General features: G+C 44.7%; 1 protein-coding gene across 1 annotated transcript in view; it reads right to left on the bottom strand.

Annotated features, from left to right (window-relative positions):
- CAMKMT (calmodulin-lysine N-methyltransferase) overlaps window positions 1-25194 on the bottom strand; it is a 577957-nt gene that overhangs the window by 552337 nt on the left and 426 nt on the right. The window lies entirely within an intron of this gene.

Raw genomic sequence — 25194 nt, 5'->3', positions numbered from 1 at the left:
TTCCAGGATCCCCGGAAGGATGGCTCTGAGGCACTCGTCCAGGCCCGCTGCCGGGAAAGGCGGTGGGGCCGGTAAGGGTGTCGGTGCCAGAAGCTGCTGGGGGCCAGGAGACGGCACCGAGGTGCCGGAACCCCGACGCGTCGGTACCTCCACCACCGACGGAGATCTCTCCTCTCTGCGATGACGCTTCGGCGTCGACTCCTCTTCAGGGTGCACCGAGGGCTCCCGGTGACGGCGCTTTTTGTCCTTTTTCCGGTGCACGTCACCGGCGCCGGAGGGCATGGAGGAGGAGGAGGTCGATCCCCCTCGGTCTCGAGGTACTGGGTCCGACAGGGTTCGGTCCCGTGGCTCACGAGCTGAGGGAGTGACCGGGGCCGACTGCCCACGCGGCCTCTCAACCCCACTCTCACCGGCGGACCGACGGGACCTGTTCTCCTGGGGTCGCTGCCATCGGTGCCGATGTCTCGGGCATCGATACCGGTACCGAAGAACCGGCCTTCGATACCGATGCCGTCGAGGTCGACGTCGAGGGGCCGGCGCAAGTTCCAAAAAGACGGTCCCGTAGAACTTGCCTCGCAACCTGAGTCCGTTTCCGGAGACCGAGACACAAAGCACACGACTTGAGATTGTGCTCCGGCCCGAGGCACTGGAGGCACCAAGCGTGGGTGTCGGTCTGCGAGATCGGCCGGCCGCAGCGACCACACTTTTTAAATCCACTCGGGACCTTCGAGGACATCGACGGAAAAATCGCGTCGGCGAAGTCAAAGTCGGCAATGGTGGCTAAAATCACACCACGAAAAAACAAACCGACCGAGCGGCCACTAGGCCGCAACGTGGCGTCCCCGCTAGAAGCGAGGGAAAAGGGGAGCGCGTGCTCCACATGCGCGAAATCCCTTTTTTTTTTTTTTTTTTAACAATACAAAAGAAAAGAAAAGAGGAAACCGAACGGGAATCCAAAAGCGACGATCCGCGTAAACGCGGTCGAAAAATCCGGCGGCTGAACAGAGAGAGAGGCAATTGCACAACTCTCTCCAGTCGTGGAAAAAAAGTAACTGGCGGGAGCGGTCGCGCACGGGCGGGAAGACGGCCGCGCATGCGCGGTGGGCGTGCCCTGCGTGCCGACCGTCCCGCGAAGCTTCTTCCGGTTGGTGGGGGCTGCCGCGGACGTCACCCAGTCGTGAGAACAAGCAGCCTGCTTGTCCTCGGAGAATTTGTAGTACCCTTGGTAACAAAGGGAAGAATTGTTTCCACCTCTTTTAAGTAGATCCAGTTACATCTAGAAAAATACTGATTTTAAGATTCGAAAACAAGACCTTCCTATGCTAGAGTAACAATATTAATACCAAATCCTGGTCCACTGCAGAACAAAGGTCACAAATATGTATGTTTATGATTTTTATAAGCTGAGTAGTGGTAAGTGGGGTAACACTTTTGAAAATTAAATATATTTGCAGAAAAAACTTGAGGCCCTCTCAAACTATCTAAGAAAGCTGTCAAATCTGAACTATCTGAAGAAATCTAGGCCAGTTCAAGCAACTCTCCAAGGAAAAACTATCTTTCTTACCTGATAATTGTCTTTCCTTTAGTCCCAACAGATCAATACAGAGACAAATGGGTTATGCCCCTCTACCAGCAGGTGGAGACAGAGAGAAAACTAGGGCTCTGCCATAAAGGATACTGTGCAGCAGCCTCACTTTCAGTATGATTGATACCAAAGCAGTTAGAAGACCCTAAGTCCATGAAGCATACTCCTGACTCGGCCATAAAATGAGAGAGAATCAGAAGCCCTGAAATCAAGCCACTGTGGTCGTTCCCCTGTATCCTCCATCCATTAAAGGTGACATCTGCCAGAAACGCAAAACCTCATCTGAAGTAAAGCCAAAGCCAGACCTAAAAAGGTGAATCGGCAAACACATACACCCTATGTCGCACAGGCTTCCAAGGGCAGGCCTCTGGCTTGATCTGTTCACCTAAAGGAAAGAAAATTATCAAGTAAGAAACATAATTTTTCCTTCCATTACATCCCACAGATCAATCCAGAGATGAATGGGATGTCCCAAAGCAGTCCCCAAGTAGGGTGGGATCCCAGAGGTCCTGCAGAATGGACCACCAAGGCAGACAAGCTGTGTCCTGCAGTGCCAGAACCACACAGGGCGAGGAACGAGTGCCCGAAAGACCCTGCCATCCCGAGATGGTGCATGAGGTGCCCTCCACACATGGAGGAAGCAGGCCCATCCAGAGCCAAAAGACAGCCAACCCGACAACTAAACAAGGAGCAATCCTTGACCACCTGAAGGAGGAGACCCAGCACCTAGGAAAAAAGGTGAAAAATTAAAGGATCTCCCCAGCCAGAACCAAGCGAAGCCCCAGCAATGCAGCAAGCTCGACTAGGTCTGACAGCCAGAAAAGGGGAAATAATCGATACAGCCTCCAGAGCTGGAGCAAGGCTCGACCTCAGATACGGAGCAGCTCTCCATCCCGAGACGGAAAAGGCACCACCACCACTATGAAGGCCAGGGTGGCCTGCCAGAGGTGAAGCAAGGCTCGACAACCAGAGACGATGCAAGGCCCCGTAGCTACAGATGTGGTCATGCTCACCAGCCAAAGACAGAGCAAGGCTCAAAAGTCAGGGATGGAGCAAAGCGCGTCGCTCTTAGACCAAGGAAGGCATGACCATCAGAGACGGCGCCAGCCACTACCTGGAGCCACGGAATGAGGTTCTACCTCCAGGCAAGGAGAAAGGCTTGGCAACCAAAGACAAAGCCAGGTTTGACTTCTAGAGATGGAAGGTGGCTCGATACCCAGAGATGGAGCAAGACTAGATAGTGAGGTACGGAGTGAGAATCAACCTCCAGGGACAGAACAAGGCTCAACTCAAAGAAATAGAGCTAGGCTCAACAGCCCACGCTGGAACAAATCCATCAGCTATATACGGGGCAAGACGCTGCTTCCAGAGCTGAAGCAAGGATCGACGTCCAGAGGTAGAGCAAGTCCCAAGAGGCAGAGATGGAGCAAGGTGCGACATTGGCACAGCACCCCCCCCCAAACCTGAACTTGCCCAACCTGCAGAGATGACTCAAGAGCTGACACCCAGGGTCGGAGCAGGGCTCGACGCCCGGGGACGGAGCAAAGATCAGTGTCTCAAGACACAGCAGGCTCAGTGTCCAGAGATGGAGCCTAGCTTGAATGCCCAAAACGGAGCAACGCCCAACATAATTCTCCCATACATACACCATGGTTAAAAGAGGAAGTGAAAGAGGCTATTAGGGCTAAAAGAACATTTTTCAAAAAATAGAAAAAAAGCATCAGAACGAAGAAAACAAGACGTAGTATAAGCTTTGGCAAGTTACATGCAACGCATTGATAAAGAAGGCAAAAAAGAATTTGAAGAGAAACTTGCCGTAGAGGCAAACATTCATAGTATACCTTTTTCAGGTGTATCAGAAAGTGTCACCATTTCTTTCACTGGACTGTCCAATAAAACCCTGGACAAATGATATGACAAACGTATATCTCAAGCAAAATACCTGGCCCAAGATGCAGGCCATCCAATACACCTGCAAGACCTTCAATACCAGTATAATATCCTCAAACAAATTTATGTGTCTAGCTACAGATCAGCCATGTAGAGGGTAATTGTATAAGGGGCGCCTATATGGAACCCATTCTGTAAAGTAGGCACCTACCTTTCTTTACAAAATATTAGTATAACTGGGTATATACATATTTATGTGTTGTATGTCCCACCCATGCTCCACCCAAACTCCACCAATGTGTACACTCACCTGTAAAGAACATGCTTTCAAAGATATGCATGTAATCCACCATTGTACTGGGAATTACTAAAGAACAATGAAAGAACTCTACAGAGTTACAGAGGGAAAGGTTCTGAGGTTGTGGGTAGTAAAGGATGTATTTATTTGTTGAATTTGTATCCCACATTTTCCCACCTATTTGCAGGATCCAGCCCAAGGGGGTGCGTTCCTGGGTAAGTTGCAGAGGGAAATGTTTCTGGTTGTTAAGTGACAGTGTGGGAGGAGTTAGGAGGGAAGCACGAGGTCTCTGGCTGCCTCTACCCCCGCCGGGACCCTCGAAAAGATCAGGGTGTCCTGGATGGGTTAAAGAAACTAAGTGTAACCCACTGTTACTGACAATGCTGTGCAACTGCAAATGTGGGTACTGTCTTTTAAGGACTGCTGAGGATTGTGGGCAAACAGTGCTACAGTGGGGGAAATAAGTATTTGATCCCTTGCTGATTTTGTAAGTTTGCCCACTGACAAAGACATGAGCAGCCCATAATTGAAGGGTAGGTTATTGGTAACAGTGAGAGATAGCACATCACAAATTAAATCCGGAAAATCACATTGTGGAAAGTATATGAATTTATTTGCATTCTGCAGAGGGAAATAAGTATTTAATCCCTCTGGCAAACAAGACCTAATACTTGGTGGCAAAACCCTTGTTGGCAAGCACAGCGGTCAGACGTCTTCTGTAGTTGATGATGAGGTTTGCACACATGTCAGGAGGAATTTTGGTCCACTCCTCTTTGCAGATCATCTCTAAATCATTAAGAGTTCTGGGCTGTCGCTTGGCAACTCGCAGCTTCAGCTCCCTCCATAAGTTTTCAATGGGATTAAGGTCTGGTGACTGGCTAGGCCACTCCATGACCCTAATGTGCTTCTTCCTGAGCCACTCCTTTGTTGCCGTGGCTGTATGTTTTGGGTCATTGTCGTGCTGGAAGACCCAGCCACGACCCATTTTTAAGGCCCTGGCGGAGGGAAGGAGGTTGTCACTCAGAATTGTACGGTACATGGCCCCATCCATTCTCCCATTGATGCGGTGAAGTAGTCCTGTGCCCTTAGCAGAGAAACACCCCCAAAACATAACATTTCCACCTCCATGCTTGACAGTGGGGACGGTGTTCTTTGGGTCATAGGCAGCATTTCTCTTCCTCCAAACACGGCGAGTTGAGTTCATGCCAAAGAGCTCAATTTTTGTCTCATCTGACCACAGCACCTTCTCCCAATCACTCTCAGCATCATCCAGGTGTTCACTGGCAAACTTCAGACGGGCCGTCACATGTGCCTTCCGGAGCAGGGGGACCTTGCGGGCACTGCAGGATTGCAATCCGTTATGTCGTAATGTGTTACCAATGGTTTTCGTGGTGACAGTGGTCCCAGCTGCCTTGAGATCATTGACAAGTTCCCCCCTTGTAGTTGTAGGCTGATTTCTAACCTTCCTCATGATCAAGGATACCCCACGAGGTGAGATTTTGCGTGGAGCCCCAGATCTTTGTCGATTGACAGTCATTTTGTACTTCTTCCATTTTCTTACTATGGCACCAACAGTTGTCTCCTTCTCGCCCAGCGTCTTACTGATGGTTTTGTAGCCCATTCCAGCCTTGTGCAGGTGTATGATCTTGTCCCTGACATCCTTAGACAGCTCCTTGCTCTTGGCCATTTTGTAGAGGTTAGAGTCTGACTGATTCACTGAGTCTGTGGACAGGTGTCTTTCATACAGGTGACCATTGCCGACAGCTGTCTGTCATGCAGGTAACGAGTTGATTTGGAGCATCTACCTGGTCTGTAGGGGCCAGATCTCTTACTGGTTGGTGGGGGATCAAATACTTATTTCCCTCTGCAGAATGCAAATAAATTCATATACTTTCCACAATGTGATTTTCCGGATTTAATTTGTGATGTGCTATCTCTCACTGTTACCAATAACCTACCCTTCAATTATGGGCTGCTCATGTCTTTGTCAGTGGGCAAACTTACAAAATCAGCAAGGGATCAAATACTTATTTCCCCCACTGTATATGGGAGATTTCAAGAAGTCTGTGAGAAAGAGAACTCTGTTAGTCACAGAGAGATTTTACCTTGCTGACAGGGTAAGATTAATTAAATCTGTTTTATAAACAAGGTAAGCAGCATTCATCCATGTAATAATATTTTCTCGCTAGTCATTGCAACTTAATTCAGGCTGTTTAAATTGGGATTGTATAAATTGTCATTATTTAAGGGTTACCATATGGCTCCAGAAAAAGGAGGACAGATTGAGCCAGTCTGGGTTTTACTTCCATTGCTTTCAATGGAAGCAAAACCCGTACTGGATCAATGTGTCCTCCTTTTTCTGGAGCCATATGATTTATTTATTGGAATTTCTTAACCACCTTTATGAAGATTGAGTGGCGTAACATGTTACAAAGGTTTTATAGGGAATAGAAATGTTTAAAACTGTAAATATGCACACAGTGCTAAATGGCAGATTTCAAGCAGGCTGTGAGAAAGAGAAGAACTCTTGTTAGTAACAGAGAGACTTTACCTTGCTGATAGGGTAAAATATTAATTAAATCTGTTTTATAAACAAGGACGTGCTATCCAAGAAATCAAGCTGATACACTGCAGATTTCAGAGGGGTCCAATCTCTCAAGGAAGAATCCAGCCTTGGATGTGCAGAGTGTCAGGATTGCTGGACATACTTAAATTAATATGAAACCAGCTTAACATACTTAGATTAATATTAAACCAGCTTCTGACTTCTGATAACTCCCCCTCCCTCAGGAATCACTGAGGATAGCAAATGGACCAAATGTTGCCCAGCTGGCTGATAGCCCTGCTGTTTCTCAATTACTCCTGATTAGCATACCTATGTCCATAGGCACCCCGTATAAGAGGCTTAGCCCAGTTGTGACCTTCCCCGCCTGCCTATCTGCCAAGACTAGACTCCCGACGAAATCTGCCGACCTTCCCCGCCTGCCTATCTGCCAAGACTAAACTCCCGACAAAATCTGCCGCCACTTCTGTTGAGCAGCGGCAGGAACAAGACCTATGCTTATCCGCTGTCGCCGCTTCTCTCCACAGCCAGCATAAGAAGAAAAAGAAGAGGGGGGCCGCAGCAGCCTTCAGACATGCGCTGTCGGCTCTGCCGTTCTCTGCCCCAACGTCAATTTCCCGTTACAGGGGCAGAGGACCGGCAGAGCCAACAGCGCATGTCTGAAGGCTGCTGCGGCCCCACGCTTCTTTTTCTTCTTATGTCAGAGCTGCTGTAAAGAGGCCCTGAGGGAGAGAAGAGAACGTGGCTGGAAACGGTAGGAGGAGAGAGAGGGAGAGCAGGGGAGAGCCAGGGACATGGACAAGAGCAGGGGAGAGCCAGAGAGAGATAGGGAGAGAAAGAGGGGACATGGAAAAGAGCAGGGGAGAGCCAGAAAGAGATGGGGAGAGAAAGAGGGGCCATGGAAAAGAACAGGGGAGAGCCATGGACATGGAAAAGAGCAGGGGAGAGCCAGAAAGAGATGGGGAGAGAAAGAGAGGCCATGGACAAGAACAGGGGAGAGCCAGGGACATGGAAAAGAGCAGGGGAGAGCCAGAAAGAGATGGGGAGAGAAAGAGGGGCCATGAACAATAACAGGGGATAGCCAGGGACATGGAAAAGCGCAGGGGAGGGCCAGAAAGAGATGGGGAGAGAAAGAGGGGCCATGGAAAAGAACAGGGGAGAGCCATGGACATGGAAGAGCAGGGGAGAGCCAGAAAGAGATAGGGAGAGAAAGAGGGGCCATGGAAAAGAACAGGGGAGAGCCAGGGACATGGAAAAGAGCAGGGGAGAGCTAGACGGAGATGGGGAGAGAAAGAGGGGACATGGAAAAGAGCAGGTGAGAGCCAGAGAGAAGATGCTGGATGGAAGAGGGGTACAGAGAGAGAGAGATGAGTTGAAAGATGGGGAGAGAAAGAGGGGACATGGGCAGGAGAGAGAGAGAAGCTGCTGGGGAGAAACTGGGGGAGACCCTAGCAGTCAGACTGAGAAATGCTGGATGAAAGGAGGGAGAAAGAGGAAAAATGCTGGAAGGAGGGGGCAGAATGAGGGAAGACGCTGGTAGGGAGGGAAAGAGGAAAGACATTGGAAGGATTGGGTGAGAGAGGACATGCTGAATGGAAAAGGGTCGAGAGAGAGAACTGTCTAGAAGGAAGGGGAGATAGAGGGAGACAATGGACGGAAGGATTGGGAGAGGGTAATGGGTGGAAGGATGGAGAGAGAAAGAGGGATGACACTGGATGGAAGGGTAGGAGAGAAAGGGAAGTATATGCACATGGGTGGAGGGGAGTGAGGAGAAATGCTGGATATGGATGGAGGGGAAACTGCTGAATTTAAGAGCTGGATCGGGACACTGAAGGATAGGGACAGGGCTACAGATGGTAGACAGGACGCATAAGGACACAGGATGATGATGGACATGGTGAGAGAAAAAATATCAAATGGAAAGAAGACACTGCATAAAACAGAAGACACTGGGACCAAAGCGAATAGAAAAACTAAATGATCAGACAACAAAGATAGAAAAAAGTATTTTATTCAGAATTTATTAACTGGAATATGTCAGCTTTTGGAAATGTGCATCTGTGATATTTTGCATGTAAGTTTCAATTTTTCTAATATTGCTGCATGCTGCGTCTGACTTCTTGAGGTAACTTTCCAGTTCAGTATTTTGCCTTCATATCTGTTGTGTCATGTGTTTTTCATGTGTCATCATGTGTTATTCTGCTAGTGTGTAGTATTTTCAGCCCTTTTTGGTTTTGTTTTTGTTTCACTAGGTTGTGTACTGGTGTTTTAGAGCCCGGTGTAATTACAGTGCTGCCTTTCCACACATAAGGTTGTAGCTCGTCCTGCCCTTGGAATTAGTGCTGTTATGGTTTGGTGAGGTTATGAGTGTGTTTTTGCACAAGTTTGTGTAGTGTTTGCAGTTGAGCAATTGTGGTTAGTATATGCTTTGAGCAACCACTTTATTCTTTGACATATGATACATATCTAATATCTAAATTTAATAAAAGGTATTAATTGTGACTTTTATTTTTACTTATTTTTTTTCTGTGTGTTGTCAATTATGGATATAAGCTCCGCCCCTGGCTCCACCCCTAACCCCACCCCCTTTAGCCTCCCCAAACAGTTGGGCCACCGACCACCTATGCCTATGTCCTCTCTGGGCATCTGGGAGCAGTGCTCTCGGTGAGAACAAAAGAAAGCCAGACAGATAGGCTCCAGAACTAGGGACTTCAAAGAGGAAAACCAGTGAAAATGGTCACCTTCCTGACTTCAGAAAGTAAACTGAAGTTGGTAAAGGAAAGAACTGAAAACAAAGGCTGGGAAGAAAAGAATTTATTTGAGATATATAAAGCAGAACACAGGGCTCTGCTCTCACTTCTCTCTCTGTCTTTCTCTCTGCACACACCCATCTCCAGCCACCAGAGCCCCGGCTCTACCCCAAAGCTTTCTCTCCCAGAGCACATGGCTCTGCTTTCTTAGGCACTTCTCTCTCTTTCTCTGCACACCCCCCCCCCCCCATTCTTACTTTTCTCTCATTGATTCCCATCTAAACACACACACAGATACAGCATTGTACTATTTCCCTATACTAAGTGCTGTGAGACTATATATGTACATATGATATACTTTCTATATATACCCAAACCCGTGTGGATTGTGTATTCTTTGTGAACTGGACCCGGGACCATACCTAGACAACGATTGCTGACACAGAGCTGTTACAGCTTCCCCCTCCTCCCATCCAGGAAGTTCAAATCAGCAAACAGTAGGAAAGTGAACTGCACCTTAGCTGCTATGCAAGGACTCATAACTCCTATAGCTAAATGTTTACATCAGCCTGGACTGATCTATTAAACCTCATGCTATCAGTTCCTTGCATTTAGAACTGCTGATTATTATAATTAAGCTGTTTTCCTTCAGTAAACATATATGGTAATTGATACAAGTGACTTGTGTGAATTCATTGCTGATGATGGGTTAATTTTAAAGTCTGAAGTTTATCCCAACTAGAGAGCTGCACAGGAAAGGGGACAGCGGAATTCCGTGGGGATGGACCAAGGTCCACAGAGATCCTGTGGGGATGGACCCAGGTCCTGCGAGGTTCCCACGGAATGGAAGAGGAAACAGAGACTACCCTATCTTCAACACCCTCCCACCCACCTCTTATTGTCCTCCCATACATACTTCGCATCACCCTGGTGGTCTAGGCTTGCTTTGGGGCAGAAAAGGTCCCCAGACTTTCCTGCCCGCTGCCACTGATCGTTTCGCCGCCGCCGCCACTTGTTTAAGATGGCTGCCGAGACTTAAAGCAGCAGTCATGAGGCTGCCGCTTGAATTCTCAGCGGCAAAATTAGCGGCAGCGGGCAGGAAAGCGTGGGGAACTTTCTTGCCCTGAAGCAAGCCACTAGATCACCAGGGTGATGCGAGGTGGGGAGGACATGTGTGGGGAAGACATCCGGGGCTGGAGGAGAGGTGGATGGGAGGGAGGGAGTTGAAGACATGGTAGTCTCTGTTTCCCCTTCCTTGTGAAGCTATCATTGCCATACACTCAAAACAAACAAACCTATGAGCTGCTGCATCTACGTTGTTCTTTATCGCTGGTAGAATTTTTACTTAATCTCACTTATATTTTCAAACATACTGACTTGTGTAGAATATGGATGTACACAGATGAAGTATAATAACGGAATAATTTTTCATGAGTAGTAATTTGTTTATAAATTGTAATCAGTGTGGCATTTAGAGGAGCGGTTTAAAATTTGCCATAGCAATGGGGCTGCAGAATTTGATATAGCTAACAGCCCAAGAAGCCATGTAAAGAGACACTAACTAGGGAGGCATATTTTCAAAGCACTTAGCCTTCCAAAGTTCCATAGGTTTCTATGGAACTTTAGAAGGCTAAGTGCTTTGAAAATATGCCTATTGCACTAGTGGAGCCTGGAACTTTCAGGAGACCAAAGGGGTCTTCATACCAAATATTAGGTTTACAACTCCCCAATTGCTTCCTTCTCCAATGACTCAGCTGTCAATGAACACTATCAAAGGTGAAAAAAAAAACTCTCCTAGCAGTTACCATGGATTCCTTATTGAATGATCTGCTAAGTAACTTCTCTTTATTAAAATACTCCTTTAAAAACTGTTGATTCCTGAGTGGTTAAACAGAACTTGAGGAAGAAACAAGGAATCTTAGGTGTGAACTATAAAGAGAACATTGAAAGCCTAGAACAAACAGTGGCAGAGATAAATGTCTTTACTACCATCACAAAATGGAACAACAAAAAAATTCACCAAGCTTTTAAACTTATGCTATCGAACCTTCCAAAGTTGCAGCTCTCTCCTCACTAGGCACTTGAGAGATAGCTGAAGATTATTAATGTTTGTATAGCTCTATCAAGCATACCTAGCACTTTATAAACACATAATGCTAATCTCTGCTCCATTAAGTTTACATTCTAGTCAAGGCAGAATATTAAGAAATACAAAAAACAAATAAGAGGTTGAATTCAAACAGGGAAAACTGATTGGGAAGGACTAAACCAGGTGAATTACAGGTGGTGATATCAAGGTAGGGTCAACAAATAGAAGTTGCAAGGAATGAGGAATCTTAGGTGACTATTAAAAAAAATAGTCATATCCTTAAAATTCCAACCGAGGCCTTTGCAGTTGTCAACAAGGTTTATTAAATATCAATGGAGAAAATGTTGGGAGTACAGTTGGAATTTAACTGCCTGGCCTTTTGGAAAAAAAACTGTACAAGAAAAGACCAAGAAAGCCAACGATAGCGTCATTTCCATTTGACTTTAATTTAATTATGTGCTTAAGTGCTAGAGACCCAAATCCTTGGTACCAAAAAACAAAACCGTTAGAAGCATTATAAAATACAAATGGATAAGTCACAACAGGATATTAAAACTTAATGCAAATTACGTGCAAGATGCTCCACTAAAAAGCTTGCTTACAATTAAAAACTGTAAAGGTTCATGCTACTAAGCTGCTTACATGGAAATATATACAAGTTACAACCGTAAGTGTTGCAGTCCTAAAGACTAAAATATTGCAGAACAGAAAAACTGGAATGAACATATGCCTGCAATTCAAGAGAGCCTAGAAAAAGGGAGCCATTCCTGCTTCCACCCCATGCGGGCATGCAAATGCACTAATTTCTCTAAAAGCTAGATCACATCTGCATGTACTCAGGGGTGATGAGAAGTAACAAAGGGCGTCTTTTACTAAGGCATACTCACGTTTTTGGTGCGCGCTAAAATTTAGAGACGCCCATAGGAATACATTGGCATCTCTAATGTTTAGCACGCACCAAAAACGTGAGCGCACCTTAGTAAAAGACCTTCAAAGACTGGCATAACCTGTCCCTTCTGGCACAGATGAAAAGGAAAAGGAAGATCTTCTAAAATTCTATGATAAACTCTTGCTTGAAAAGGCTAATGTACAACCAGCTCACAAGACATTATCATAGTGCTGTTATTAGTAAGACTCATCAAATCTTTTATTTTTAATATATACAGTTGGCGATACCAACAAAAACAAGGCCTCATAGAACCTTTCAGAGACAATCTTGTGAGGAAAAGAACACATTTCTCAGTTTACTAATAAATTACAAGTGACACAGCCAAAAAAAAACCCCCAACCTTTATTATTTCCTAGAGCACTACAAAAGGAGATCACCGCAATAGGACATAATAGTCTTTGCTCCCGGCTACCGGAGATACTCATCCAGCAGATTAAACTGTCTTGTAGAAATGAAGCATGCATACCAAATCATTTCTAAACAAAAAGGGCTTCATTTGGGCCTTCACATTAAATTTAAAATAACAAAGTCATCCAACCCTATGGTACTTATTTTAGAAATGCTATTTGGGTTTTAGATGCTCATAGACCAGCAATTAGATGTACATAAACCAGCATTTAGGGAGGAAGTTATCAATGTGGGCTACCATTATATGTCACTTTACTGCTAATCCATTATTTGTAACTAGGCCTCACAGCATAAAATTGGACCTGTGCTAAAATAACATCTTAACGGTAGGCCACATTGATAACTACATCCCTTAGGCATTTATATTGCGTAAATCCCGATGATTCAAAGCTTGGATATACAAATCTACAATGAAAAGCGTGATTGACAAGGGGGCATGGTCTGTGGGTGTTTGGGACAGGACTAGGATGGGCCTAAACAATAAACGTGTATCTCCCCCCCCCCCCCGTCTTAGAAGGGAAATGCATATCTATGTTCAAAGATACAGAAACAAAGATTTACAGCCGCTACCCCGAATGTCTAGATTTTAGAAAAGCACTTCTATAGAGCAGCACATCCATGGACTGATATGGGCAAGGCACTCTCTTAATCCCCCAGTATGTGAAGTCCTCCATTCCCCAAATTGAAAATTGTGACCTTAGGAAAAATAAATGTTTTGAGTTTCTAAAACGGCTGACAAACAATTATTTTCGTCAATAAATGCTTATGTTGGTCACTAAATATTTATATTGCTATTTCAGAACATTATGGGAGTGATTCTACAAAGTTGACCGCAACGGTGTAACTGTTGGCACGGTAATGTAACAGGTAACTTACAGAATTCTGTAAGGTGCATACATTGATCAGTACAAATACCCATGCTTTGCCCATTGGCCCGTCCCCCTAATATAGCAATCCAGTTACATGCACCTTTACAGAATAGTGCTTAGCGTATATATAACCCTATCAATTTTTCTCAACAATAATGCACACAAGTGCTGCATAACGTAAGCACCAATTGCAGTAGGAGAGAACTGCATCCTACGTACTGGCATACAAATGTCTATGTGACCATGGGGACCCACTGATATCTTACACGCTTATCATTCTCAAGTGATGCTAACCTTTCCAGGAAACATCAGCAAACAATATTAAAACTCAATCTCCATGGCAAAGGCCATAAAAATTAGTTACATCTTCAGAAAACATTCTTTACCAAAATGATGTCATTACTTATTGGAACTTAAATTGCAGGATCAAGGGGTGAGACTAGGAGGACCAATGAGAGAGAAAGAATAAAGGAGAATGTGGTTTGCAAAACAGTGAATGGAAATAAAAAAGGCAGCAAAGAGTGCACCAAAATATGAAGAGAGAGAAGGCATAGGGTGAGAAATTCGCTCATAGAAAGATAAAGGTCAATTAATTACACTGTGCAGAACATCTGGAAAAGAATATACTGAGGGGCATAATCGAATGGGGCGCCATTTTCCTGAGGGCGTCCCCGCATGATGGCCCCATGAAGGGGCAGGGAAACCGCTGTTATCAAAACAAGATGGGCGTCCATCTTTCGTTTTGATAATACAATCGGGGATGCCCAAATCTCAACATTTAGGTCGATCTTAGAGATTGTCGACCTAAATGTTGAGATGGTCGACCTTAGAGATGGTCGTCCCCGGTTTTCGGCCATAATGGAAACCGAGGACGCCCATCTCAAAAATGACCAAATCCAAGCCATTTGGTCATGGGAGGAGCCAGAATTTGTAGTGCACTGGTCCCCCTCACATGCCAGGACACCAACCGGGCACCCAAGGGGGCACTGCAGTGGACTTCACAAATTGTTCCCAGGTGCATAGCTCCCTTACCTTCGGCGCTGAGCCCCCCAAACCCCACTACCCACAACTGTACACCACTACCATAGCCCTAAGGGGTGAAGGGGGGCACCTAGATGTGGGTACAGTGGGTTTTGAAGGGCTCACATTTACCACCCCAAGTGTAACAGGTAGGGGGAGATGACCTGGGTCCGCCTGCCTGAAGTGCACTGCACCCACTAAAACTCTTGCATACTGCTGTCATGGAGCTGAGTATGACATTTGAGACTGGCATAGAGGCTGGCAAAAAAATTAAATTTATTTTTTTTAGGGTGGGAGGGGGTTGGTGACCACTGGGGGAGTAAGGGGAGGTCATCTCTGATCCCTCCCAGTGGTCATCTGGTCAGGTCGGGCACCTTTTTGAGGCTTGGGCGTGAAAACAAATAGACCAAGTAAAGTCGACCAAATGCTCGTCAGGGACGCCCTTCTTTTTTCCATTATCGGCAGAGGATGCCCATCTCTTAAGCACGCCCCAGTCCCACCTTCACTACACCTCCGACACGCCCCCGTGAACTTTGGTCATCCCCGCGACGAACTGCAGTTGAGGGCGCCAAAAATCGGCTTTCGATTATGCCGATTTGGGCTACCCTGATAGAAGGACACCCATCTCCCGATTTGTGTCAAAAGATGGGTGCCCTTCTCTTTCGAAAATGCCCGTGTATATTCTTTATTGACATTGCACTGAAGTTCACATCATATGATAAGTGTACTCGTAGATTTGTGTTTATAACAGACTAAGTGCATTCAACTTTTATTTTAAGAAAAAGGTCTGAACAATGAAGAAATGTACAACACAGAATGACTCGTCTATTAATGTGATACAAAATATAACAAAGGTATTTTGTGTGTTGGAGCTATTTGAAATTATGTACAGAGCAAAAGAAAAGGTTATTCAACTATTGTGCAAAGTAAAATATTTATTTTTTTTTCCTCTTGAAATAAATACTAGTTACAATATGTATCAATAATTCAAGCTATAAAATTAACCATATTTATGATACATCATTAGATATGCATCACCACAAAATATGAAGCAAATTGGTGATGCAAGACTTCCCATGGCTGAATCCATGTTGACTCTGTCCCACTAAACCCGTTTGTCTACATGTTCAGTCATTTTATTCTTGATAAGTTTCCAATATTTTGCCCGGCACAGACATCAGGCTTACTGGTCTGTAATTTTCCAGATTACCCCCGGATCCCTTTTTCAAAAATCAGTGTTACATTAGTCACCCTTGAATCTTCAGACACTATGGACAATTTTAAATGACAGGTTACAGATTGCTAACATAGTAGATGATGACGGCAGAAAAAGACCTGCACAGTCCATCCAGTCTGCCCAAGAAATGTGCCACTTTTTTATGTATACCTTACCTTGATTTGTACCTGTCTTTTTCAGGGCACAGACCGTACAAGTCTGCCCAGCACTATCCCCGCCTCCCACCATCGGCTCTGGCACAGACCGTATAATTCTGCCCAGCCCTATCCCCGCCTCCCAACCACCAGCCTTGCCTCCCACTACCGGCTCTGTTATCCAATCCCGGCTAAGCTCCTGAGGATCCATTTCTTCTGAACAGGATTCCTTTATGTTTATCCCACGCATGTTTGAATTCCATTACCGTTTTCATCTCCACCACCTCCCGCGGGAGGGCATTCCAAGCATCCACCACTCTCTCCGTGAAAAAATACTTCCTGACATTTTTCTTGAGTCTGCCCCCCTTCAATCTCATTTCATGTCCTCTCGTTCTACCACCTTCCAATCTCCGGAAAAGGTTCGTTTGCGGATTCATACCTTTCAAATATTTGAACGTCTGTATCATATCACCCCTGTTTCTCCTATCCTCCAGGGTGTACATGTTCAGGTCAGCAAGTATCTCCTCATACGTCTTGTAACACAAATCCCATACCATTCTCGTAGCTTTTCTTTGCACCGCTTCGATTCTTTTTACATCCTTAGCAAGATACGGCCTCCAAAACTGAACACAATACTCCAGATGGGGCCTCACCAACGACTTATACAGGGGCATCAACACCCCCTTTCTTCTGCTGGTCACACCTCTCTCTATACAGCCCAACGACCTTCTAGAAACAGCCACCGCCTTGTCACACTGTTTCGTCGCCTTCAAATCCTCAGATACTATCACCCCAAATCCCTCTCCCCGTCCGTACCTATCAGACTCTCGCCGTCTAAAACACGTCTCCCATGGATTTCTATTCCCTAAGTGCATCACTTTACATTTCTTGGCATTGAATTTTAATTGCCAAACCTTAGACCATTCTTCCAGCTTCTTCAGATCCTTTTTCATGTTTTCCACTCCCTCCCGGGTGTCCACTCTGTTACAGATCTTAGTATCATCCGCAAATAGGCAAACTTTACCTTCTAACCCTTCGGCAATGTCACTCACAAATATACTGAACAGAATTGGCCCCAGCACAGATCCTTGAGGCACTCCACTACTCACCTTTCCCTCCTCTGAGCGAACTCCATTCACCACCACCCTCTGGCGTCTGTCCGTCAACCAGTTCCTAATTCAGTTCACCACTTCGGGTCCTATCTGCAGCCCATCCAGTTTATTTAAAAGCCTTCTATGGGGAACCGTGTCAAAAGCTTTGCTGAAATCTAAGTAGATTACGTCCATAGCTCGTCCCTGATTCAATGCTCCTGTCACCCAATCAAAGAACTCAATGAGATTCGTTTGGCACGATTTCCCTTTGGTAAAACCATGTTACATAGTAACATAGTAGATGACGGCATAAAAAAGACCTGCACGGTCCATCCAGTCTGCCCAACAAGATAACTCATATTTGCTTACTTTTTGTGTATACCCTGATTTGTACCTGTGCTTTTCAGGGCACAGACCGTATAAGTCTGCCCAGCACTATCCCCACCTCCCAACCACCGGCTCTGGCACAGACCGTATAAGTCTGCCCAGCACTACCCCCGCCTCCCAACCACCAGTCCCGCTTCCCACCACCGGCTCTGGCACAGACCGTATAAGTCTGCCCAGCACTATCCCCGCCTCCCAACCACCAGCCCCGCAATTTATTGGCTTCCAGGATCCGAGACAACATGGTTTTACCAAAGGGAAATCGTGCCAAACGAATCTCATTGAGTTCTTTGATTGGGTGACAGGAGAATTGAATCAGGGACGAGCTATGGACGTAATCAACTTAGATTTCAGCAAAGCATTTGACATGGTTCCCCACAGAAGGCTTTTTAACAAACTGGATGGGCTGCAAATAGGTCCCAAAGTGGTGAACTGGATTAGGAACTGGTTGACAGACAGATGCCAGAGGGTGGTGGTGAATGGAATTCGCTCAGAGGAGGGAAAGGTGAGTAGTAATTTCATGTTTGAATTCTTCGAGTACCCAAGGGTGAATACAACCCAGTCCAGGTGATTTACTACTCTTTAAATTTGTCAGTTTGGTTCAGCACATCTTCCAGGTTCACCAAGATTTCTTTCAGTTCCTCCGCATTGTCACCCTTGTAAACCATCTCTGGTACAGATAGATCTCATATTCTTTTGCACTGAGACAAGGAATTCATTCAGCCTCTCTATGGCCCTGTCCTCCCTTAGTGCCCCTTTTACTCCTTGATGATGTAACTGTCCCACATATTGCCTCACAGGCTTTCTGCTTATGATATACCTGAAAGAGTTATTACTATAACTTCTTGTCTGTGAGGCAAGTATCTCTTTGCATTTTATTTTGGCCTTCTTTATCAATGCTTTGCATCTAACTTGCCAATGCTTAAGTTGCTTCTTGATTTTTTCATTCCGATCTTTTTTCCATATTCTGAAAGATGTTCTTTTGGTCCCAATAGCTTCTTACCCATCTCCTTTTAACCATGCTGGCTGTTGTATGCCCTTCTTTCAACCTTTATTAATACACGGAATACATCTGGTCTGGACTTCCAAAATGGCATTTTAAACAACATCCATGTCTGATTTAAAGTCCTAATCTTTGCAGCTGAGCCTTTCAGCTTTTCTTTTTTAAACCATTTTCTTCATTTTATCATATAGTTACCCTTTTGAAAATTAAATGCCTGCTACTGTACATTTCCTTAGTGATTGCACTCCAGTTATTAAGTCAAATCTGACCATGTTACGATCACTGTTTCCCAGTGGACCCAAAATTATTATCTCTTGTACTATATCCTGCATTCCACTATGGACTAGATCTAAAATAGCTCCCTCTTTTGTTGATTCCTGGACCAGTTGCTACAACATGCAGTCCTTTTTTTCCACCCTCAGGACCCAAAAGGCAGGCAAAGCTCCTAAGTATCAATGCGAGGTTGAGACAATAGTGCAGGGAGAAGGGATTTAGATTTGATAGGAACTGGGCGACATTCTGGGAAAGTGAGAGACTGTTCCGAAAGGATGGGCTCCACCTTAACCGGGATGGAACCAGGCAGCAGGTGCTAACTTTTAAAAAGGAGCTAGTACAGCTTTTAAACTAGAATTGGGGGGCGAGGGAGCCGACAGTCGCCCAGAAGTGCATGGTTCGGTGTGGAGTATCCTTGAAGGATACTAAATTGAAACAGGACATTCAGGGAATCCCAGTAGAGAGGTTTCAACAACGCTGAAAGTAAGCCAGGTGTGTTCAATAAAAGAGCAAGATAACGGATGCACATTATCCCCTTCAACTTCTAAGCAGCTTGTAGAGCCAAGGAAAAAGCACAATTTGAAGCACCTGTATACAAATGCTAGAAGCCTAAAAAATAAGATGGGAGAGTTAGAGTGTACAGCAGTAAATGATGAGGTAGATATAATAGGCATCTCAGAGACTTGGTGGAAAGAGGACAATCAATGGGACACTGTGTTAACAGGGTACAAATTGTATCGTAATGATAGAGAGGATCAAATTGGAGGGGGGGGGTTGCGCTATATGTTAAAGGGGGAATTCAGTCAAAATAAACATTCCACATAAAACAGATAGCAGCATTGAATCATTATGGATAGAAATTCCATGAGTGAAGGGATAGAGTATTCTTGAAGGGTTGCACTACCGTCTGCCGGTACAGAACGAAAAGATGAAGAAATGTTTACAGAGATTAGGAAATATCGCAAACTGGGCAACAGTGTAATAATGGGTGATTTCAATTACCCCAATATTGACTGGAAAAATGTTACATCAGGGAGTGTCAAGAAGATATAATTTCTAGATGTAATAAACGACTGCAACTTGGAGCAACTGGTCCATGAACCAACAAGAGGGTGAGCCATTTTGGATCTGGTCCTTGGTGGCATAGTGCGAGAGGTGGCGGTGCTGGTCCCCTGGGAAGTTTGAGCTATCTGGAATGAACCCACAAAGGAAATCTACTGTAGCTGCATTTAATTTTCAAAAGGGCGACTATAATAAAATGAGGAAAATGGTTAAAAAAAAGCTAAAAGGATTTGCTGCTAAGGTTAGGACACTAAATCAGACATGGATGTTATTTAAAAATACCATTTTGGAAGCCCAGACCAGATGCATTCCACATAGTTGCAAAGGTAGAAAGAAGAGAAAACAACAGCCAGCACTGTTAAAAGGTGAAGTAAAAGAGGCTATTACAGCCAACAGAAAAAGAACCCAAATAAAAAAAATAAGAAGCAACATAAGCACTGGCAAGTCAGATGCAAAGCATTAATAAAGAAGGCTAAAACAGAATATGAAGAGAAGCTCGTCACAGAGGCAAAAACCCACAGTAACAAATTTTTCAGGTATATCAGAAGCAGAAAGCCTGCGAGGGAATCTGTGGGACCATTAGATCATGAAGGAACAAAAGGGGCACTCAGGGAGGACAAGGCCATAGCGGAGAAACTGAATGAATTCTTTGCTTCGGTCTTTACAGATCTGCCTGTACCGGAAATGGTTTTCAAGGGTGATGATGCAGAAAAACTGAAAGAAATCTCAGTGAACCTGGAAGATGAACTGAGCCAAACTGACAAATGAACGAGTAGTAAATCACCTGGATCAGATGGCATACATCCAAGGGTACTCAAAGAGCTCAAGCATGAAATTGCTGATCTGCTGTTAGTAATATGTAACCTGTCATTAAAGTCGTCCACAGTACCTGAAAGATTGCAGGGTGGCCAATGTGCACCAATTTTTTAAAAGGATTCCAGGGGTGATCCAGGAAATTACAAATCGGTAAGTCTGTCAGTGCCACAACAATAGAAACTATTATAAAGAATAAAATTACAGAACACGTAGACAAACACGGTTTAATGGGACAGAGTCAGCAAGGGTTCAGCCAAGGGAAGTCTTGCCTCACCAATTTGCTTCATTTCTTTGAAGGCGTGAGTAAACATGTCGATAAAGGTAAGCCAACTGATGTAGTGTATCTACATTTTCAAAAGGTTTTTGATAAAGTTCCCCTCATGAGAGACTCCTGAGAAAATTAACGAGTCATGGGAGAGGAGGCAAGGTTCTGGTTGGATTAGGAATTGGTTATTGGACAGAATACAGAGGGTATGGTTAAATGGTCATTTCACTCAATGGAGGGTGAAAAGTGGAGTGCCACAGGGATCAGTACTGGGACTGGTGCAATTTAATCTATATAATAATTGATACCTCTGCTTCCCTGGATGGATGGCTGGCTGGCTGGGTTCATAATAGCATGCAAATGAGCTGACTTAGCTCACCTCCAGCGTTCCCTTGCCTCTCAGTGTCCCGCCCTCGCAGAAAGATGAAATGACATTAGAGGAGGACAGGACACAGAGGGAAGGCTGGAGGCGACGCAAGCCGAGCCTGCTGCCGCTGCGACCTGAGAGAACGGCTTAAAGGCAGGGCGGCAGGAAGGACAGAGTCACTGGCCATGGATGGGAGGGCAGGGGAGAATCGCTGGACATGGATGGGAGGAGAGGGGAGAATCTCGGGACACAGACGGGAGGGCAGAGGAGAATTGCTAGACATGGAGGGGATGGGAGAATAGCAGGACATGGATGGGAGGGCAGGGCAGAGGACAATCGCTGGACATGGAGGGGAAGCCAGAATCGAGGGACACGGAGAGGAGGGGAGGGCAGAGGAGAATCGTTGGACATGGATGGGATGGGAGGGTAGAGAATCGCTGGACATGGATTGGATGGGATGGGAGGGAAGAATCGCTGGACATGGAGAGGAGGGCAGGGGAGAGAGGAGAAATCGCTTACACAAGAGCCTTCCTAGGGCCCATTTCATTTTTCACAAAACAGGCTTTGTTGCTTGTATATTTATAAATGATACGGAAATTGGAGCGATAAGTGAGGTGATTGTCTATTAGATTGTAAGCTCTTTGAGCAGGGACTGTCTTTCTTCTATGTTTTTGCAGCGCTGCGTATGCTTTGTAGCGCTATAGAAATGCTAAATAGTAGTAGTAGTAGTAGTGATTAAATTTGCAGATGACACAAAACTATTCAAAGTTTGTTAAAACATGAGCGGACTATGAAATATTGCAGGAAGACATTAGGAAATTAGAAGACTGGGCATCCAAATGGCAGATGTAATTTAATGTGGACAAATTCAAGTTGATCCACATTGGAAAGAATAATTTGAATCATAGTTACCTGATGCTAGGGTCCATCATGAGTGTTAGCACAAGAAAAAGATCTAGGTGTCATTGTAGATAATACGCACATGGTTTGGAGTGAGGTATCCTTGAAGGATACTATTATAGCAGGACATTCAGAGGATCTCAATAGAGAGGGTTCAAAAAAGGTGAAAGAAAGCTAGGAGTGTTTAAAGGTAGAACAGAGCAAAGGTTGCAAATTATCCTTGTCAACTTCTAAGCAGCCGGTAGATGCAAGGAAAGAAAAACACTGAGAGTCTCTATAGAAATGCTAGAAGCTTAAAAAATAAGATAGGAGAGTTATATAACAGTAAATGAAGAAGTAGATATAATAGATATCTCAGGGACCTGGTGGAAGGATGACAATCATCAGTTTAAATATTAGTGCCAGCAGGCTGGTCCTATTCAGGTGGAGTCTATCCTTTCAGAATAGGCTCCCCTTCCTTAGCATGTTGCCCAGTTCCTAACAAATCTAAATCCATCCTCCCTGCGCCATTAGTCTCATCCACGCATTGACACTTTGGATCTTTCTCTGCCTCTTGGGTCCTGTGCGTGGAACAGGGAGCAATTCTGAAAATGCTACCCTAGAGGTTCTGGATTGGAGCTTTCTACCTAACAGCCTAAATTTGGCTTCCAGAACCTCCCTCCCACATTTTTCTGTCTTTGGTAACCACATGCACCAAGACAGCTGGGTCTTCCCCATCACTGTCTAAAATCTTATCTAGGTGGCACATGAGGTCCACCACCTTCGCACCAGGCAGGCAAGTAACCAAGCGATCCTCACATCCACTAGCCACCCAGCTATCTACATGGCTAATGATTCAATCTCCAACTAATATGACCATCCTAACCCTTCCCCTCCCGGGCAAAGGCCCCTGGAGACACATCCTCAGTGTAAGAGGATATTGCATCTCCTGGGGGGGAGGGGGAACAGGTCACTTCCTGCCTGTCCAAGGTGATGCTCTCGCTTAAGGTGACCTTTCTTCCCCATAGCAGCACAAAGGTTGCCAGTCTGGAGGTGCAACCTCTCTACTATGTTACTGTAGGCCTCCTCTATATATCTGACTACCTGAGCTTCTCCAGGGATCAGATCTGTTCTCTGAGTGCTAGGAGCTCTTTGCACCGAGTACACACATACGACCTGTCACCAATTGGAAGATAATCAAACATGTGACGATCAGTGTGAAAGACTGGATAGCCCCATTCTTATTATTGATAATTTCTTAACTAAGTGCCTAATGAAGTTGCAGACAAGTCCCCTACAATTGTTAGTTATATTGTAGGCCAGTGCTTCCCAAACCTGGTCCTGGAGGCACCCCACCCAGTCAGGTTTTCAGGATATCCATAACGAATATTCATGAGAGAGATTTGCATGCAGGTGTCCATCCACCTGCGGGAGATGGAAAATACTGAAGAGCTGGAATGGATGCCAAGAGAGATATGTCTCAGCTCAGTTTTCAGTTCTCTATCTCCACTTATTATCCCCAAAAGTGGGAAGCTACATAATGGAATGTCAGGAAATTAATTTTCATGGAGACAGAAGTCGATGCCTGGAAAACCCTCCTGAGGGAGATCATGGAGACAAAAGCAGTGACAGAATTCAAAAAGGCACGGAATGAACAGAGGATCCCTACTTAGAAAACGGATGGTGTTAAATAACTGCACGTCTGTTGATGTGTCAAGTGGTGCTTAGATGGCTACTCCAGCTGTGAAGAACTAATGCCAGGTAGATTTCTACGGTCTGTGTCCTGTACATGGCAAGACAGTTTAAGATGGCTAGAGAGGGCTTCAACAGCAACTGCATTAGTTGAAATGTGAGGACAGTGTCAAGTGGACTTGTACACTCTGGAGTGAATTCTATAAAAAAAAACACACCTAAAAATAATTGGCACAGGAAAAGAACGCTGAAGTACTATTCTATAAGCCGTGCCTGAAGTTAAGCGCAATTGATAGAATGGTGCCTAAGCATGGGGTCACGCATAAATTGTGGTGCAAATACTTCCACCTAAATTTACATATGGAAACCCCTTATTCTGTAGTTGTGTGTAACTCAAATTCACACCCATGACCTTCCTATTTCTATGCCCCATTTTCCGGGCCACACATAGGCACAGATCATGTGCCCAAATTTACACATATACAGATTAATTTCAATTAAGGCCAATAATTGCATGTTAAGCCAATTATTGGCACTGTCATGCAATTTTTTGCATGACAATTAGTGCCAATAATTGGCTTTACATGCAATTATTGGCCTTAATTGAAATTAATCTGTATATGTGCAACTTTTATAGAATTGGGGGTGGGGGGGTCTATGTCCCAGAAATGACAAAGAAAGACCAAAATCAAGTATCTTATAACACATTCTTTGTTTAATCATGAGTTGATAGTGAATTTGACTGATATGCAAACTGGATGGACTGTTCAGGTCTTTATATGCCATCTTCTATGAGGCATATTTTCAAAGCACTTTGGGAGGCTAAGTTCCATAGGTTTCTATGGAACTTTGGGAGGCTAAGTGCTTTGAAAATATGCCTCTATGTGAGTTCACTAAAACTGCTCTGAAATATAGCACAATGTTTATAGTTTACTATCCACATTATGTATTATAAAAAACCCTTTCAACTTTAGTCTGAATTCTCTTTCCCAATTTTTCTCAAAACTTTCATTTCTTTTCAATCCATCATCACTCTTTCATCCATCTCATACCCAATCATTTACTCTTCTCCACCCCACCCTCCCCCATAGAAACGAAGGGAATAAGCAAAGAGGCTAGCTGTCTCTGTGCACAGCCATAAAAATCCAACAGCACGGTTTACACAAGTTCTAACCACAATATCGGTTATGACAGAACAGGAGAAAGCCAAAAGTTTTATTTTAGTAAGCTTCTAACTACAGGGCTAATTACCAGCATAATACATCCAGGAAACCGGTACTGTCCCAGTGCGCAGCCTACCAGTACAATAATACGGAATACACCCCCCTCCCCCCAAATAAGAAAAGGCTTCCCCGATGCTACAGAGTTTGTTTTTCAGGTTCACCAAATTAGCTTGCACATTCCTAATCACAGAACAGAATTATTTCAGCTTTAGTTTAAAATAATTTATTACAACTCGTATAGTAATTTAACTTAACCAGCTTAATTGCATGAACATTTACATAGGTTAACCCTTTTATTTCCCTTCGCAGTGTGCATTAATGACTCGCAGAGGGTTTGCATTGAGTTT

This window comes from Microcaecilia unicolor, chromosome 3, assembly GCF_901765095.1.
Source record: "Microcaecilia unicolor chromosome 3, aMicUni1.1, whole genome shotgun sequence".
Lineage (NCBI taxonomy): Eukaryota > Metazoa > Chordata > Amphibia > Gymnophiona > Siphonopidae > Microcaecilia > Microcaecilia unicolor.
The sequence above is the reverse complement of the archived record's forward strand: the minus strand, read 5'-3'. Positions and strand labels throughout refer to the sequence as shown.